The sequence below is a fragment of the Pelobates fuscus genome, chromosome 6 (assembly GCF_036172605.1).
Source record: "Pelobates fuscus isolate aPelFus1 chromosome 6, aPelFus1.pri, whole genome shotgun sequence".
Lineage (NCBI taxonomy): Eukaryota > Metazoa > Chordata > Amphibia > Anura > Pelobatidae > Pelobates > Pelobates fuscus.
In genome coordinates, this window is record NC_086322.1 from 193,280,292 (window position 1) to 193,298,827 (window position 18,536).

Consider the following 18,536-nt stretch of genomic DNA (forward strand, 5'->3'; position numbering starts at 1 on the left):
ATTGGCTGCATTCTCCTTACCTCATTTTTTGTCTCTTTATATATGGGGATATCCTATCCACCTAAGAAGGAACATCTTACTTTACCGTTATCCACCTGAGCCTATGTGACCGGAATGTCTATTATGTTCAGTTACCATCTTGACTATACAGCCTAACCTTTCAGGGTAAGCTTAAAACCTTATTTTAGCGCTCACCACTTGTCACTATTGGTTCCTTTTAGAACTGATAGTCACTATTTTTTTTATATATTATAATAGGGCGGGGAGCACCTATATTGTGGTTTAGCTGCTTACAATAAAATATTCACTTTGTGGCATTTTATTGTATATAACTATTATACACTTTGTTGCACTTTATTGTATTTTTAAGCACATTGAGCACAGAGCACGTTGTGTATTTTTTGGGAACATCAGATACAATTTGGTGGAAAAATACAGTGCTATAAGGTAACCTAATATGATGCAGAATTGAACCTGCTTTTAAAAAGGTAATTTGCATGTCTGTTTTGGCACAGCAAGCACATTTGCACTATGATGTAGAAACACTTTACAAATCTGTTAAACAATTTATTTTCTTCATAAACTTATTTTCCCATGAAATCATTAGCAGACATCAAAAGTGATTGACAGTTCAAAAATAACTGATTTTAACTATGAAAAAAAGTATTTGTAAAATACCACAAAATAAACACACACAAAAAGCCAATATTCTCAAAGTTAGCTACAAAAGAGCCACAACTTGTATCCTTTTCAACTTAAATATCCACAAAATGTATCCTGTTCAGCTTAAATACTTATTAGAGACTCGATTCTAGATTACATCGTTGTTTATATTAACAAAAGTGAAACAATGTGTACAGAAATTACACCAATGTTTAAACAAAGTCTTTTGCAGTGTAATAATTAGTTTCAGGCCAGTTTATTACAAAAAATGTCATGTTTATGATTCATATTTTCTTCAAAAGGGTTTGCAGTTTTTTTATCTCCTCAACCCACTTCATACATTTTTATGATACTGTTGTCAACAAAAAAGGAATTGGTGTCCTTCAATTAAATGCAAAGTGTTTAGAATTTCTTAGTCAACAGACCCCTCACAGTGATCAAGAAAGACTAAACTGAGACAGTTATATCATTAGGCAGTAGATATATTTGGCAATTTAATGAGTGAGTTCATTTATCCAGGGAGGTCTGACCAGTGAAAATTGCACTAACGCTTAAAAAAATAAATATATTTATCTTCATAGTAGATTGCTATTCCTTAATGTTGTCACTCATCAAGAAATTTAAATAAAAATTAGTGGTTTTGAAAATTATCTTTAAAAGTGGAGACCACTATGTACAACTCATTAAAACTTGTATAGAAATAAATATTTAATGTTGTGTATATATGTTCATCCATTGCCGTAATATTGGAGGTGTACATGTATATGTGTGCGGTTGCTTAACCCTAGCATAACGCACATAATACAAGGATATTTGTAAAGAATTTGCAACTATATTTGGGAATGCAAACTCCCAAATTGCCAACACAATTTGTAAAAAAAAGTTCAGTAAGTGGATTTAATGACAATTGTAAACAGCTTTCTAATGAAAATCAGGTGAATCTGTATCAAATAGAGATATTTTAGTTCACTTTCCCCTTGAGTTTGTTTTTTTCAACTAAACAATAGCAGGGTAATCACTAAAGTGTAAATAGTTAGTACTTCAAAGTGAATTGCAAATAAGACATATTATGTTGGTAAATTATCTTTGAATTCTTGTTAATGCTTTACTTTAATATATAACCCTGTAGCCATTCTATGGATAACCCTGTAACTGTTCTATGGATAACCCTGTAACTGTTCTATGGATAACCCTGTAACTGTTCTATGGATAACCCTGTAACTGTTCTATGGATAACCCTGTAACTGTTCTATGGATAACCCTGTAACTGTTCTATGGATAACCCTGTAACTGTTCTATGGATAACCCTGTAACTGTTCTATGGATAACCCTGTAACTGTTCTATGGATAACCCTGTAACTGTTCTATGGATAACCATGTAACTGTTCTATGGATAACCCTGTAGCCATTCTATGGATAACCCTGTAACTGTTCTATGGATAACCCTGTAACTGTTCTATGGATAACCCTGTAACCGTTCTATGGATAACCCTGTAACTGTTCTATGGATAACCCTGTGACTGTTCTATGGATAACCCTGTAACTGTTCTATGGATAACCCTGTAACTGTTCTATGGATAACCCTGTAACTGTTCTATGGATAACCCTGTAATGCCTTGTTTCCACTGAGCAGTATGATTTGGGTCGGTATGATTCAGATGATCGTTTCCACTGCAAGTCAGACCACCAGGGGGCATTTGGGGTTTAGACCAAATGCCTAGCATGTCATTTGTCGTGAGCATTGATGTTTTCCTGTCCACCAATCAATGGATTGTATAGTGTGACGCCAGTAGCTCCGCCCTAACTGTACCGTACCATTTCTTATGGACCTACATCTGAAGGGGGCCCAGGAATGGTGCGGTTTGGTTCAGTTGTATGGGCCACTTTTATAATGGAAACACTCAAAATAGCGTACCAGACCATACCGACCCGAACTGCACTGCTCAGTGGAAACGGGGCATAACTGTTCTATGTATAACCTTATAACCTTGCATTCTAGAACAAAAAAAAACTGGTTTGTGTGAAATGTTGACCATATTGACATGAATGTGTTTCAGCCTGTATGTTCAACATGTTCAACAGGGGACAGCAAATTTACACTGTTATACAGGCTGTACACTTACTACTTTACATTGTAGCAGAGTGTCATGTCTTCAGTGTTGTCACATAAAAAGATATAATAAAATATTTACAAAAATGTCAGTGGTGTACTTTTGTGAGATACTGTGTGTTACTCTATAAAATCAACTGTAAAGAACTGAAAAACCTTGCTTTTTACCTAGATAAATTCTCAAACTTCACGTCTTTTCAAACCTTCGTATCAAGTAGATAACACTAACAAGAAGCAGAGTAAAATAGGGCGATATACAGATAAAAATGTACTTTCTAAACATCAGACAGACTCTCCCCGCTTCGTATAAAATATTTATCTGCAGCACATGTACTTGTCTGTTCTACTACTTAAATAAACTATCATATGCATAATTTAAATTAGTTAAAGAAAGCTGCAGAGGGAAATGTATAAATTGAAATACTGTATAGCCAAACATGTCCCCTGCAGCTATACAATTACATTGTGTAATATGATCACTAGTATTCTTAAATATGCTAAAATAATTGCTCCAATGAATGTATCCAAATTGTTCTGCAATAAATGTGTCCACAATAAAAAAGCTTTGTTCTTAAACTAGCTGAAATTGCTCAACAGAATAAATTGTAATCGTGATCAGAAATTATACATTCAAATATCATTTCAAATGTGTCCAACTCGAGTTCTGAATTTTATTTAAAAGGGCAAGATCAATGGACACTATTGAATAACTGTGTGCCGGGCACACAAGAGAGCCGCAAGTTATTTTCCCGGTGCTATGATGATAGCACTTTGCTGACAGCCGGCAGGGGATGGAGGGAGAGATGACCCGGGGGAGCTCTAACCTGCAGCTCCGCCAGGTTCTCCTCTCGTGAGCTCAGAGCATTGCCACGGTTACCACGGCAACGATTCGAATCTCGCAAGAGTGAACTCTAGCAGCTCCTGAGGCTGCTAAAGTTTACTGTCACCACCAGGTATTGCAGGAAATGTCCGGTCTCCCAGGCAAAGATAAGCAGGGAGGGGGGACATTATTTCTATTTTTATTAAAATATATATATTAATTTGTTCTCCTACCCCCACAGACCTCACACCACACAATAGCTCCCCAATAAACACACACTACACCCATACACACACACTGCCCCCCATACATACACTACCCCCACACACACACAGCCCCCATACACACACTGTCCCCTCATACACACACTGCCCCCTCATACACACAATTACCCCCCTTACACACAATTACCCCCATACACACAATTACCCCCCCTACACAGACTACCCACATATACACACACTGCTCCCCATACAAAGACAACTCCCCATACACACAATTACCCACCCATGCACACACACTATCCCATACACACAATTACCCCCCCATACACACATACCAGTGCCACTCCCAAGATTAAGGGCCCAGTATATGTTGCAGCGCTGTACATATATACAACTTAGAAAATGTTTTGACTTGAGGTGCCTTGGAAAAATATTGCATATTATGGGTGCCTTGAACCTAAAAAGTTTGGAAACCACTGCTTTAGCACAAGCCTCCTCACCTTAAACTTGCAGCGAGTACTGTCAATGCATGATAAAAGGAAGGAATTATTTAAACACAGTCATTCAGTATTCATATTTTATTTGAAAACATCCAAAGTTAAAAATGAGTTACCCTTTCATTACTAGATTGATAAACATGTATTCATGTCATAACGTCCTATAGGGTTATTCCAAGCACCAGGACCACTTCAGTGAATTGAAGCATCGTGATACCTGGAGTCTGTATGTGCAGCGTTTAGCTGTGATACGATGCACATACCTAGTATAACTCCTTGGCTACCGAAGGTGTAACTTTTACATTTTTTCCATGAGTAACAAATTTTAGGCAAAAGTATGTGTTTGACACTTAATCCCTTAAGGACCAAAAAGGGAATCATGACATGTCACACATGTCGTGTCCTTAAGGGGTTAAATTATCAGGAGGTATGTACTACTCAGACACAATCCTATCTCTGTAGCATAAGTTTGTCTCCTAGATTTGGAAAAAAAATACAGAACGTAATGCTTTCCTATGGGTACTTTACTAACACTGGATGTCCTCATGTAAAATGTGAGGCCACCCAGCGTCAGTTATGCAACCAAAAGTAGTCTAGCAAGCAGGAAGTGCCTCTAGTAACTTTATAACTGACAGCCATTAGGGCAGTCTTAGTCCTGAAATGTAATCATTGCAGTTTCTCTAAATCTGCAAGGTTTTACATTGCAGGACTAAGGGTGACAGAGATATTGCACCCCGAACACTTCAAAGAGCTGAAGTGGTCTGGATGCCTATACCGCCCACTTTATATCTTGCAAATGTATATTGATATATCTATATGCATATTGTAGTTTTATTTGTAATATTAATTTATGAATTATGTTGCTCGGTATACACCATACAACAGTGAGATTTGGGGAGTGATGTAAAAAATGTAAGCCAAACAACCAGAGTTTAAAATTTGTCAATCTTGACTAAATTTGAAATTGGTTTCCAGCTAAGATATTTTAGCCTTATAGTACCCGACTCACCACTTATATTTCATTCTTAGGGCTGCACTAGTTTACTGTGAAAGGGATGTCAGCTAGTCAGAACTGTTGGAATACCGAAAAACAAACCTGGCCATTTTTAACCAGTTGGCTTAAATGTTCACCTAATCTTATTCCACTAAAACGATTTCAGAAAGGTTAGTGGGGTTGTGGAATGAAAATATATATATCCCATGTTGTCTGTAAACTGGCCGTGCATTTTATAATCTCTTTCAGCGTTACTATAAAGGGAGTTTGGAAATCCAATTTACTACAAGAGTCTCTAACTTTACCTTCTGACCCCTCACGATTTGCCTTTTGTTTTTTAAAGATATCATTATTGAGAAGGTATAATACTGGTTGTAGCAACTCTGCTCATGAAATCCAGAATTACTTTATTCTCATAAATAAACATCAAAATAAATGGAAAAGAAAAATAGCTGGTTTAATTAACAGACAACTGTCTTTAGATTTTCACTTGTCTTTTTATAAAAGTTTATTACATTCAATGAAACTTGAAGATTTTAATGATATTTATTCATGTTTTCATTTTTCTTTCTTCTGTTCTACTGTTATCTCACCAACTGCTACTCTACCTAATATTCATTAAATATCTCTAAATAAAGTTCAGTTTATGTGGCTTCTAAGGGATACAATTTTTAATGGAAAATTCATATTTTTTATGAGTTTGTACAATGCATGTATGTATTTATTCTTGTATTCCCTTCCTAGCTTTCTAAATGCTTTTTTTTCTTAGCTGTAGAAGTTGTTGCTGTAGCTGAGCTGACCCATTCACCTTTTGATCAGTACAAACTTCCTTGTTAGTGCTGGGCAGTGGCCAATCAAATGCTACGTGCATCGTGGACACAGGGAGCATATAATAACATATTCTGAACACTTACTCAAATAATAATTTACTCAAATAGTTTTAAATATACCATATAGTATTGGGCAGTGAGACTGCAGGGGCATTACAACTCCACCAATACCCCTTCATTAAAGGGACATTAAAGGCACTAAAACAACTCTATCTAAATTAAGTTGTTATGGTGCCAGGAGGCCCCAGTAGACCTTCTTACCTAAATGAGTTAAACTCTTCTTGAATGGTTTAACCCTAAGTCACCTCCAGCTGCAATGTCCACTCCACCACAGCAGCATCCGGCTTCTAAAAAAAATCATTTTCAGGAATCGCAAAGTGGTGCCAGACAGAGGCACCGGTTGATTGGCTGAGAGCAGTCAGTTGACACTCTTAGCCAATAAGTGACTCCCCATTCACAAACCTGGATTGGAAAGAAATGTAAATTTTGAAAGCCAGTTTGGTGAATGGGGAGTCACTGATTAGCTGAGAACGTCAGCTAAGAACATCAGCTGACCAATTTCAGTGAATCATCAGAGCCCCTGCCCGGCAGCACTCTGCACTTCCTGAAAGTGAAATTTCAGAAGCTGGACGCCGGCCTGGAAGCGAGTGGACATCGCCGCTGGAATCAACTAAGGAGTTAAACTGTTCGAGAGGTAAGGCTGTCCTGGGGGAGCCTCCATTTTTTAGATGAAGTTGTTTTGGTGCCTGGAGTGTCCCTTTAAGCTGAAATGGTTTTGGTGTGTATTTTGGACCTTTAAATGTACAACTTCCCTCTACATTTTTCAGTGATTTTCTCTGTTTTACTGGTCAAGAACTGTCCACAAATCCATCATAATAGATTTGTGGACTGTTCTGCACCAGTAAAGCACAGAAAGGCACTTGCAAGTAACATTATAAAAAGAAGGGACACTTCTTAAGCCCTTTATAATCTTTTATTTGATAAATCACAATGTAAAAACAGCAATCAGCAACACTACTCATTTATACATTTAACAACCATCCAGTAATAGAATTTTAATGACACAAAAAACACATGTCGAAGTCGAATTTTCAGTACTAAGTGGAATAACGGTTGCATACCCACACCATACCCACAGCCAGTGAAAACAGCAAGCATCAAAAAAAGAACTTAAGCCACCATGGACTAACCTAAAGTTTTTACGTTTTTTTTTTGTTTGTTTGTTTTTTTATCATATCATGTCTGAGTGGCAGCCCTTTCGGATTAACTGCTGAGAGTTCGTTGGGCAAGTTACTCATAAAACCAAAGACGGTAATAGAAATATACAGATTCTATTTGTAAGAAATAAAGAACTAATGAATTATTGCAGTATTAAAATATACTCTCATTGCCTTCGGTCACCATCGGTTGCCACTTTTCTAGTACTGGGTAAGCCCCTCTTGACTAGTACCAGAACAGTGATAATTTCTTCACAGCATTGATTCATTCAATAAAACATTCCTTAAACGCTCTGCAGCACTGACACAGGAAGCACCTCTAGAGGCCGTCTGAGTGACTGCCACACTAGAGGTGTTCCTAGGCAGCAATGTAAACATTGCCTTTTCCCTGAAAAGGCAGTGTTAACATTAAAAAGCCTGCTTTGGAGCAATTCAGGTATGGGCAAGTCATGCTGCTCTGGGCACACTCATGCAATATTTCTACAAACTAATTTTTCTTTAGTGCTGTAACAGTGCAAAAAACAAAAACAATTAGGGTTGCTCATTTTTCTTTAGCTATCAGACTGATCATGAATATCTAGCACACACACAGAGTCATCTTGGTGACTGAATAGAAGAAATAATTAAGTCTGAGCTCATACAAGAGACGTAAAAAAAACTCTCAGACATTTTCGTCTACTGATGTTTTCGGCAGTTAAATTTTATATATATATATATATTTTTATTAATGTTTAGTTTATTTGGTTACTTTTATATATACTATTTCTGTGCATTTCTAAAATGTCCATTAACATATGACATGGTTGGTGATCTCATGTTAAGGAGACCTTGAAATGAAAAGCCCCCATTCTTTGCATTAACCCTGAATACATTTGTATATCCATCATTCTTTCTGCTCTCATCAATGGCAGCTCTTTTCTAATGTAAATAAACCTAAAATTGGCTAGCGTTACTTCCTAACTAAAATCTTCCATTGCCTATACTGATGCTCTCGTCCATCAGTCAACTCCTTTCTATTCACATTCAAGGTAACACATTTCTATTCTTGATTTGTGAATACAGACAATATAACATGGGTTTAAAGAATGAAAGAATTGCACTGATAATAAAGCATTTCCCTTTGTTGGGTGTCAATGCCTATTCATGCAAATAAAAATACATGCATGCATGGCATATATTAGAGCATTCATGGGTAGCCTTGGCAGCATATATGTTTGTGATTTACATGTATTATGAATTTCACCCAGCTCTGTATGTGAAGAATGCTTGAGAATGTCCACAGAGCTCTGTATATGGAGAATACTAGAGTATGTCTGCAGGGCTCTGTATGTGAAGAATGCTTGAGAATGTCCACGGAGCTCTGTATATGGAGAATACTAGAGTATGTCTGCGGGGCTCTGTACGTGAAGAATGCTTGAGAATGTCCACAGAGCTCTGTATATGGAGAATACTAGAGTATATCTGCAGGGTTCTGTATGTGAAGAATGCTTGAGAATGTCCACAGAGCTCTGTATATGGAGAATATTAGAGTATGTCTGCGGGGCTATGTATGTGAAGAATGCTTGAGAATGTCCACAGAGCTCTGTATATGGAGAATACTAGAGTATGTCTGCAGGGCTCTGTATGTGAAGAATGCTTGAGAATGTCCACAGAGCTCTGTATATGGAGAATACTAGAGTATGTCTGCAGGTCTCTGTATGTGAAGACTGCTTGAGAATGTCTACAGAGCTCTGTATATGGAGAATACTAGAGTATGTCTGCGGGGCTCTGTATGTGAAGAATGCTTGAGAATGTCCACAGAGCTCTGTATATGGAGAATACTGGAGTATATCTGCGGGGCTCTGTATGTGAAGATTGCTTGAGAATGTCCACAGAGCTCTGTATATGGAGAATACTAGAGTATGTCTGCAGGGTTCTGTGTGTGAAGAATGCTTGAGAATGTCCACAGAGCTCTGTATATGGAGAATACTAGAGTATGTCTGCAGGGCTCTGTATGTGAAGAATGCTTGAGAATGTCCACAGAGCTCTGTATATGGAGAATACTAGAGTATGTCTGCGGGGTTCTGTGTGTGAAGAATGCTTGAGAATGTCCACGGAGCACTTTATACAGAGAATGCTAGAGAATACTAGAGATTGTTTGCTGAGCTCTGTATATGGAGAATGCTACGGAATGTCTGTGAGCTCTGAATATAATTTTTTTTTATATAGAGAATGTCCACGGAGCTCTGTATATGGAGAATGCTAGAGAATGTCTGTGGTGTTCTGTACATGGGAAATGCTAGAGAATGTCCGTGGAGCTCTGTATATGGAGCTTGCTAGAGAATGTTCGTGGAGCTCTGTATATGGAGAATGCTAGAGAATGTCCACAAGCTCTGTATATGGAAAATGCTAGAGAATGCCCATGGAGCTCTGTATATGGAGAATACTAGAGTATGTCTGCGGGGCTCTGTATGTGAAGAATGCTTGAGAATGTCCACAGAGCTCTGTATATGGAGAATACTAGAGTATGTCTACGGGGCTCTGTATGTGAAGAATGCTTGAGAATGTCTACAGAGCTCTGTATATAGAGAATACTAGAGTATGTCTGCGGGGCTCTGTATGTGAAGATTTCTTGAGAATGTCCACAGAGCTCTGTATATGGAGAATACTAGAGTATGTCTGCAGGGTTCTGTGTGTGAAGAATGCTTGAGAATGTCCACAGAGCTCTGTATATGGAGAATACTAGAGTATGTCTGCAGGGCTCTGTATGTGAAGAATGCTTGAGAATGTCTACAGAGCTCTGTATATGGAGAATACTAGAGTATGTCTGCGGGGCTCTGTATGTGAAGAATGCTTGAGAATGTCCACAGAGCTCTGTATATGGAGAATACTGGAGTATATCTGCGGGGCTCTGTATGTGAAGATTGCTTGAGAATGTCCACAGAGCTCTGTATATGGAGAATACTAGAGTATGTCTGCAGGGTTCTGTGTGTGAAGAATGCTTGAGAATGTCCACAGAGCTCTGTATATGGAGAATACTAGAGTATGTCTGCAGGGCTCTGTATGTGAAGAATGCTTGAGAATGTCCACAGAGCTCTGTATATGGAGAATACTAGAGTATGTCTGCGGGGTTCTGTGTGTGAAGAATGCTTGAGAATGTCCACGGAGCACTTTATACAGAGAATGCTAGAGAATACTAGAGATTGTTTGCTGAGCTCTGTATATGGAGAATGCTACGGAATGTCTGTGAGCTCTGAATATAATTTTTTTTTATATAGAGAATGTCCACGGAGCTCTGTATATGGAGAATGCTAGAGAATGTCTGTGGTGTTCTGTACATGGGAAATGCTAGAGAATGTCCGTGGAGCTCTGTATATGGAGCTTGCTAGAGAATGTCCGTGGAGCTCTGTATATGGAGAATGCTAGAGAATGTCCACAAGCTCTGTATATGGAAAATGCTAGAGAATGCCCATGGAGCTCTGTATATGGAGAATACTAGAGTATGTCTGCGGGGCTCTGTATGTGAAGAATGCTTGAGAATGTCCACAGAGCTCTGTATATGGAGAATACTAGAGTATGTCTACGGGGCTCTGTATGTGAAGAATGCTTGAGAATGTCTACAGAGCTCTGTATATGGAGAATACTAGAGTATGTCTGCGGGGCTCTGTATGTGAAGATTGCTTGAGAATGTCCACAGAGCTCTGTATATGGAGAATACTAGAGTATGTCTGCAGGGTTCTGTGTGTGAAGAATGCTTGAGAATGTCCACAGAGCTCTGTATATGGAGAATACTAGAGTATGTCTGCAGGGCTCTGTATGTGAAGAATGCTTGAGAATGTCTACAGAGCTCTGTATATGGAGAATACTAGAGTATGTCTGCGGGGCTCTGTATGTGAAGAATGCTTGAGAATGTCCACAGAGCTCTGTATATGGAGAATACTGGAGTATATCTGCGGGGCTCTGTATGTGAAGATTGCTTGAGAATGTCCACAGAGCTCTGTATATGGAGAATACTAGAGTATGTCTGCAGGGTTCTGTGTGTGAAGAATGCTTGAGAATGTCCACAGAGCTCTGTATATGGAGAATACTAGAGTATGTCTGCAGGGTTCTGTGTGTGAAGAATGCTTGAGAATGTCCACAGAGCTCTGTATATGGAGAATACTAGAGTATGTCTGCAGGGCTCTGTATGTGAAGAATGCTTGAGAATGTCTACAGAGCTCTGTATATGGAGAATACTAGAGTATGTCTGCGGGGCTCTGTATGTGAAGATTGCTTGAGAATGTCCACAGAGCTCTGTATATGGAGAATACTAGAGTATGTCTGCAGGGTTCTGTGTGTGAAGAATGCTTGAGAATGTCCACAGAGCTCTGTATATGGAGAATACTAGAGTATGTCTGCGGGGCTCTGTATGTGAAGAATGCTTGAGAATGTCCACAGAGCTCTGTATATGGAGAATACTGGAGTATATCTGCGGGGCTCTGTATGTGAAGATTGCTTGAGAATGTCCACAGAGCTCTGTATATGGAGAATACTAGAGTATGTCTGCAGGGTTCTGTGTGTGAAGAATGCTTGAGAATGTCCACAGAGCTCTGTATATGGAGAATACTAGAGTATGTCTGCAGGGCTCTGTATGTGAAGAATGCTTGAGAATGTCCACAGAGCTCTGTATATGGAGAATACTAGAGTATGTCTGCGGGGTTCTGTGTGTGAAGAATGCTTGAGAATGTCCACGGAGCACTTTATACAGAGAATGCTAGAGAATACTAGAGATTGTTTGCTGAGCTCTGTATATGGAGAATGCTACGGAATGTCTGTGAGCTCTGAATATAATTTTTTTTTTATATAGAGAATGTCCACGGAGCTCTGTATATGGAGAATGCTAGAGAATGTCTGTGGTGTTCTGTACATGGGAAATGCTAGAGAATGTCCGTGGAGCTCTGTATATGGAGCTTGCTAGAGAATGTCCGTGGAGCTCTGTATATGGAGAATGCTAGAGAATGTCCACAAGCTCTGTATATGGAAAATGCTAGAGAATGCCCATGGAGCTCTGTATATGGAGAATACTAGAGTATGTCTGCGGGGCTCTGTATGTGAAGAATGCTTGAGAATGTCCACAGAGCTCTGTATATGGAGAATACTAGAGTATGTCTACGGGGCTCTGTATGTGAAGAATGCTTGAGAATGTCTACAGAGCTCTGTATATGGAGAATACTAGAGTATGTCTGCGGGGCTCTGTATGTGAAGATTGCTTGAGAATGTCCACAGAGCTCTGTATATGGAGAATACTAGAGTATGTCTGCAGGGTTCTGTGTGTGAAGAATGCTTGAGAATGTCCACAGAGCTCTGTATATGGAGAATACTAGAGTATGTCTGCAGGGCTCTGTATGTGAAGAATGCTTGAGAATGTCCACAGAGCTCTGTATATGGAGAATACTAGAGTATGTCTGCGGGGCTCTGTATGTGAAGATTGCTTGAGAATGTCCACAGAGCTCTGTATATGGAGAATACTAGAGTATGTCTGCAGGGTTCTGTGTGTGAAGAATGCTTGAGAATGTCCACGGAGCACTTTATACAGAGAATGCTAGAGAATACTAGAGATTGTTTGCTGAGCTCTGTATATGGAGAATGCTACGGAATGTCTGTGAGCTCTGAATATAATTTTTTTTTATATAGAGAATGTCCACGGAGCTCTGTATATGGAGAATGCTAGAGAATGTCTGTGGTGTTCTGTACATGGGAAATGCTAGAGAATGTCCGTGGAGCTCTGTATATGGAGCTTGCTAGAGAATGTCCGTGGAGCTCTGTATATAGAGAATGCTAGAGAATGTCCACAAGCTCTGCATATGGAAAATGCTAGAGAATGCCCATGGAGCTCTGTATATGGAGAATGCTAGAGAATATCTGTAGAGCGCTGTATATGGGGAATGCTGGACAATATCCACAAGCTCTGTACATGGAGAATGCTAGAGAATGTCCGTGGAGCTCTGTATATGGAGAATGCTAGAGAATGTCCACAAGCTCTGTATATGGAGAATGCTAGAGAATATCTGTAGAGCGCTGTATATGGGGAATGCTGGACAATATCCACAAGCTCTGCACATGGAGAATGCTAGAGAATGTCTGTGGAGCTCTGAATATGGAAAATGCTAGAGAATGTGTGCATAGCTCTGTATATAGAGAATGCTAGAGAATGTCTGTGGAGCTCTGTATATGGAGAATTAGAATGTTAGAGAACATCTGTGGAGCTCTGTATATTGAAAATGCTAGAGAATGTCTGCGGATCTCTGTATATGGAAAATGCTAGAAAATGTCTGCGGAGCTCTGTATATGGAGAATGCTAGAGAATGTCTGCGGAGATCTGTATATGGAGAATGCTAGAGAATGTCCGTGGAGCTCTGTATATGGAGAATGCTAGAGAATGTCTGCAAAGCTTTGTATTTGGAGTATTAGAATGTTAGAGAATATCTGCGGAGCTCTGTATATGGAGAATGCTAGAGAATGTCCGTAGAGCTCTGTATATGGAGAATGCTAGAGAATGTCCACAAGTTCTGTATATGGGAAGCCCCGTTTGAAGGACTTACAAAGTAACTCCCAGAACTCTGTTGCCAGGAAACAAGAATTGGCTATTTGAAATCTTTGATCATTCTATGTAACTAAAATAACCAAGATTAGCTGAAACTATTTATTTATTTAAAAAAAAACAAAAAACTGCTGAACAGATTCAAAAATGACCAACAAAAGGTATAGACATTTTTAGAATACTGTATGATATTTAGAATATGTCTGCTGTCATGGATATTTAAATATATTAAGCAGGAACTAAAATATTTTTAAAGAGATCCTTAGTGCAAGCTGTGATGGGAAACTCTTGCCGGGATCCTCTGGTTGCCACACTCTGGCCTCTTCTTAAGAAATAGCTAAAGTAGAAGTTCCCCTTATACATTATTATGATGTTATTATTTATATTAGATAGATCAACTGCATCCCTATCTGGATGAAAGTAATTGGCTGACAGCATCTGTTGAAGCCCTCAGCCAATGAATTCTGCCCAAAGATGGACAGAATTGATGTCAGTTTAAAAGCTTTTTGACTACTCACCCTGAGGGAACTCCACTGGAAGTTGTTGTGGTGCAAGGAGGCCCCGGAACCACTCTTTTGTCATCTTATGTCAACCCCCTTAAGGTGACTCCAGTGCTAGTCTTCACTCCTGCCCTGGTATCTTCCAAGCTTCTGAATTTTGAGATGCGCAGAGTGACACCGTGCAGGGACGCCGCTGATTGACTGAGAGCGGTAAGCTGATGCTCTCAGCCAATCAGTCACTCCCCATTCACTAAACTGGCCTGCAAAGAAACATACCTTTTGCAAGCCAGTTTAGTGAATGGGGAGTCACTGATTGGCTGAAAGTGTAAACTCACTGCCCTCAACCAATCCCTGAGGTAACCCCACTGGACTCCAGACACCACAACCACTTTAGTGGGCTGTAGATGTTATGGTACTTAAAGGAACACTCCAAGCACCAAAACAACTTCATCTAAATTAAGTTATTATGGTACCAGGAGGCCCCTGGAGATACCCTTATCGCAAGGGGGTTAAACTGTTGTCTAATGGTTTAACCGCTAAGTTAACTCCAGCGTTGATCTCCACTCCTCCCCTGGTTGCTTCTGGCTTCTAAATTTTGAGATTCAGGAAATGCAGAGTGCTTCCAGGCAGAAGTGCTGATGATTGACTGAGAGCGGTCAGCTGAAGCTCTCAGCCAATGAGTGATTTTCCCATTCACAGAACCGTCCTGCAAAAAAAAGCATCTTTTGCAAGCCAGTTTAGAGAATGAGTAGTCACTGATTGGCTGAAAGTGTCAGCTCACCGCCTTCTACCAATCAGTGACAACCCTGTCTGGCGGCACTCTGTGCTTCCTGAAACTCAAAATTCAGAAGCCAGAAGCTGCCAGAGTAGGAGTGGATACCGATGCTGGAGGCAACTTAAGGGTTAAATCGTTCGAGAATGGTTTAACCCCTTGAGGTAAGAGTGCTTCAAGGGACCTCTTAGCACGATAACAACTTAATTAAGCTGAAGTTGTTTTGGTGTCTGGAGTGTTCCTTTAAAACGCATCTTTAAGTGTTCCTGACATGGTAACTAGCTGTAATACTGATACAAAATTTCCATGGCACCCTTTTAGCCCTTTTGTCAGAGTCCAAGGAAAAAGAGAAGGAGCGGGGAAGGAGTCGTTATGAAGGTTTCCCCCTTGCTAATAGTGGTGGGCGATTAATTATTTGTTGCGCTAACCCTGATTGAAAGTAATTGCCATGCACCGTGAACTTTAGACTAATACTTTACATATATTTTTATCTATAAATAGAGAATGTGTTCATGCTGTGTAAATAATCTTAATAATATGGGGGCCATGAGAGACAAAGTACACATGATGTGACTAAAATTTCCAACCACTCTTGATTAAAGAGTCACACTGCAGCGAAAACAATTTATAAATGGATTTCCCATAAAAGTTAATCTTCTGTATGCATGGCACTAGATCGCATTATACAAACTGCTCCTCAAATGCCCTTGCAGTTTTATATGTAATTTAACTTTCTATTAAATGGTATGTTAGCATTCCTTGAGGGGGTTTATTTGGAGACATTTTTGCTTACAGAATTGAATGCTCTGATAACAGAATTTTTTTTATTTTTTACGAGCTTTTTAAAAGTGCTAATTAGTGTTCAAGATTTATTTTATACGTCTCTCAACATTTTCTTTAATAACAGTCATACTATAACAAGTTTCCAACTGAATAGACACATTTTTTCATTCGTGCGTGTATAGCTTATGCAGTGTTTCTGTGCGGCCAAACCATTTTCTACTTTTCCACTAAAATGCACAGATGTGACCCTTGCAATCTGTGAGAGCTTTCTGTTACAAACAAAAACTACTTCAGAGTTCTGACCCCATATGGATCAGAGGGGGCTGAACTAAGCCTTTGCTTTAAACTTCTGGTTTTAGACTTCATATTGTACCTGAGCCACAGACATCTTTATTTTGTAGAAAGTAGGGATGTGACATATTAACCCTGTGAGTTCTACAGGTGTGAAAAACATATTGTGTTTAATCTTGCACATACCTCAGTGTTCAGTGTATGAACAAGTCTGCATTTGCTGTTTGCTAATGTCTTAATCACAGGCTGAGTTTTGACAGAAAACCAATATACATAAAGATTTACCCAACACATGGTCAGAGTCAACACACAGCATTAGGTGAATGTCATTTACCACAGAGTCAAAGGACTAAATGACGTACCAAGATATGTCTTTCTGAATATCCCATGCACTATTTTGAGTGCTACATTTTACACAACACTTACAGCTGGGAGATTGCATTATATGAATTCCTTAATCACTAGTATTACAGAATAAATAAGGTATAGGTGCAATATTAGAAGTTGATTTTTTTTTAAAATAAATGTATGTGTGCAAAAATGTATTTAAAAAAAAAATCAACTTATAATAGACATACAAACAGACACACACACACGTCCAGGCCATTTGTTTTGTCACATGTAAGTAACTATGTAACACGCATGCTGCAGACATAACATAATTAATATAGCATGTCATTTAGACTGAAATCAAGCTCCAATAACAAGGTATTAAGCCTAACAATGGATTGACATGTTTTCCCAGCTTTTTAGTGAGACACGTTTCTTTCCCATTGTAACTGCCTGTGCGAGTCTCCACAACTCAGTGTACGGACAGAAACAGGATAGCACATCCTGCTGGAGCACTGAAGTGAGACTCGCTGGGTGAGACTGCATGTGCTGGTCACTGCGCTCAGCTCCTTTAATACACACAGGTCAACATGTCACCGGGCGGAAGGTCAACAAGTTTCAGAACGCAGCCATGACAACAATAAATGCGGGCATAGAACGTGGAGCATACCAGCAACCCACACACATATCGCTGTGTTTAGCGTATACCGCTCTTATCGCCGGGGTTTCACGTGACTTTTTAAAAGGTGGCAGAAATTGATTTTTTTTAAAGGAGAAAATAATGCTCAGCTAGTAAAAGTAGAATATACAGAGCCACACTGCCCATAATACAACGAGGAGACATTCCAGGGGAGACCAGCTATAGGGAAATAAGTCATGAGTAATCAATGATACACAGTAACTAGTAATGACATGCATGGGTTCTGAGTCTGACCATTAGCAATCAGTAGCTCTGCACAGTGCATGTATGCACGGCACAGGCTTGGGATCTGTAGCAGTGTTGCCTGCCTGGTTTGGAGCAAGCCCCAACTGACTTGAAGGTCTCCCAGTGCACGTACCTGCTCTGAGCTGGGTCTGTCTGTCAGGGTCCTGCAGGGTGCAGCATGCAACAGCTTCAGATGACCTGTTGGCAGAGTGTCCACTAGACTCCAGTCACTGTGTCTTGCACTCTTCTCCTCACAGCACTCTTCTCTGTCTCTCTCTTTCTCCTTTCCTTGCACCGTTCACAGCCTGTCTGTCCCTCTGCAGCTCCCACTAGTGATTGAAAGTCTGCCTGCTGGCCTCTACCAGTGCTGAGCAGCTCCCTCCACTAACCTCACTGAGGCATGATATTACTTTACTGTGTTTAGGGTGACAGACAGTGGAGAGCAACTGGAGGGCTATTTAACCCACACAAAATAAGTACATAACTCATGGCCAGTTTAGGAAAATCAGTGCTGGAGAAATGATGGCAGCCATTTATCATTGCAGTAACAATAATATATAGATGTTTTCTCATAAAGATGGTAAACCTTAATAAATTGTTCCATAAAGGTTTATATATATAATGTAAAACAGGTTTTTTTGTTGCATACTGATAAAGTGCCAGAATGCAGTAATGAGTAGTGGTGTACATTTGTTTACATTATTTAAAGTTTTATATTTAAATTATGACTTTATTCATTTTGAAATGTAGAGATTGTAATCGGAAACTTTATCACCTCATTTAGGTCACTTCGGTTACATTGTGCAACAATAGGACAGTTTAATAATAAAATGTAATAATAATTTCATTTATTTTTTGCTACAAATGATATAATGTTTTTATTATATTAGCATTGAAGTGCTAGAATATGCTGCACTATTGCAGATTATGAGGAGAGTTGGGGAGAGCATAGTGTAGAATTCTGATTTAACATCATGTATTTCTAGCAAATATTTGATATATCAAAAGGACTACAGTTCTT

At 39.3% G+C, this 18,536-nt stretch overlaps 1 protein-coding gene across 2 annotated transcripts in view; it reads right to left on the bottom strand.

Annotated features, from left to right (window-relative positions):
* The window catches only part of BMPR1B (bone morphogenetic protein receptor type 1B), a 407,993-nt gene extending 390,158 nt beyond the window's left edge, over positions 1 to 17,835 (bottom strand). For both annotated transcript variants that reach the window (XM_063458618.1, XM_063458615.1), the window contains exon 1: positions 17,649 to 17,835. The gene's annotated coding sequence lies outside the window, so the exon portion shown is untranslated. The remainder of the gene's footprint in view (positions 1 to 17,648) is intronic.
* Positions 17,836 to 18,536: the final 701 nt, after the last annotated feature.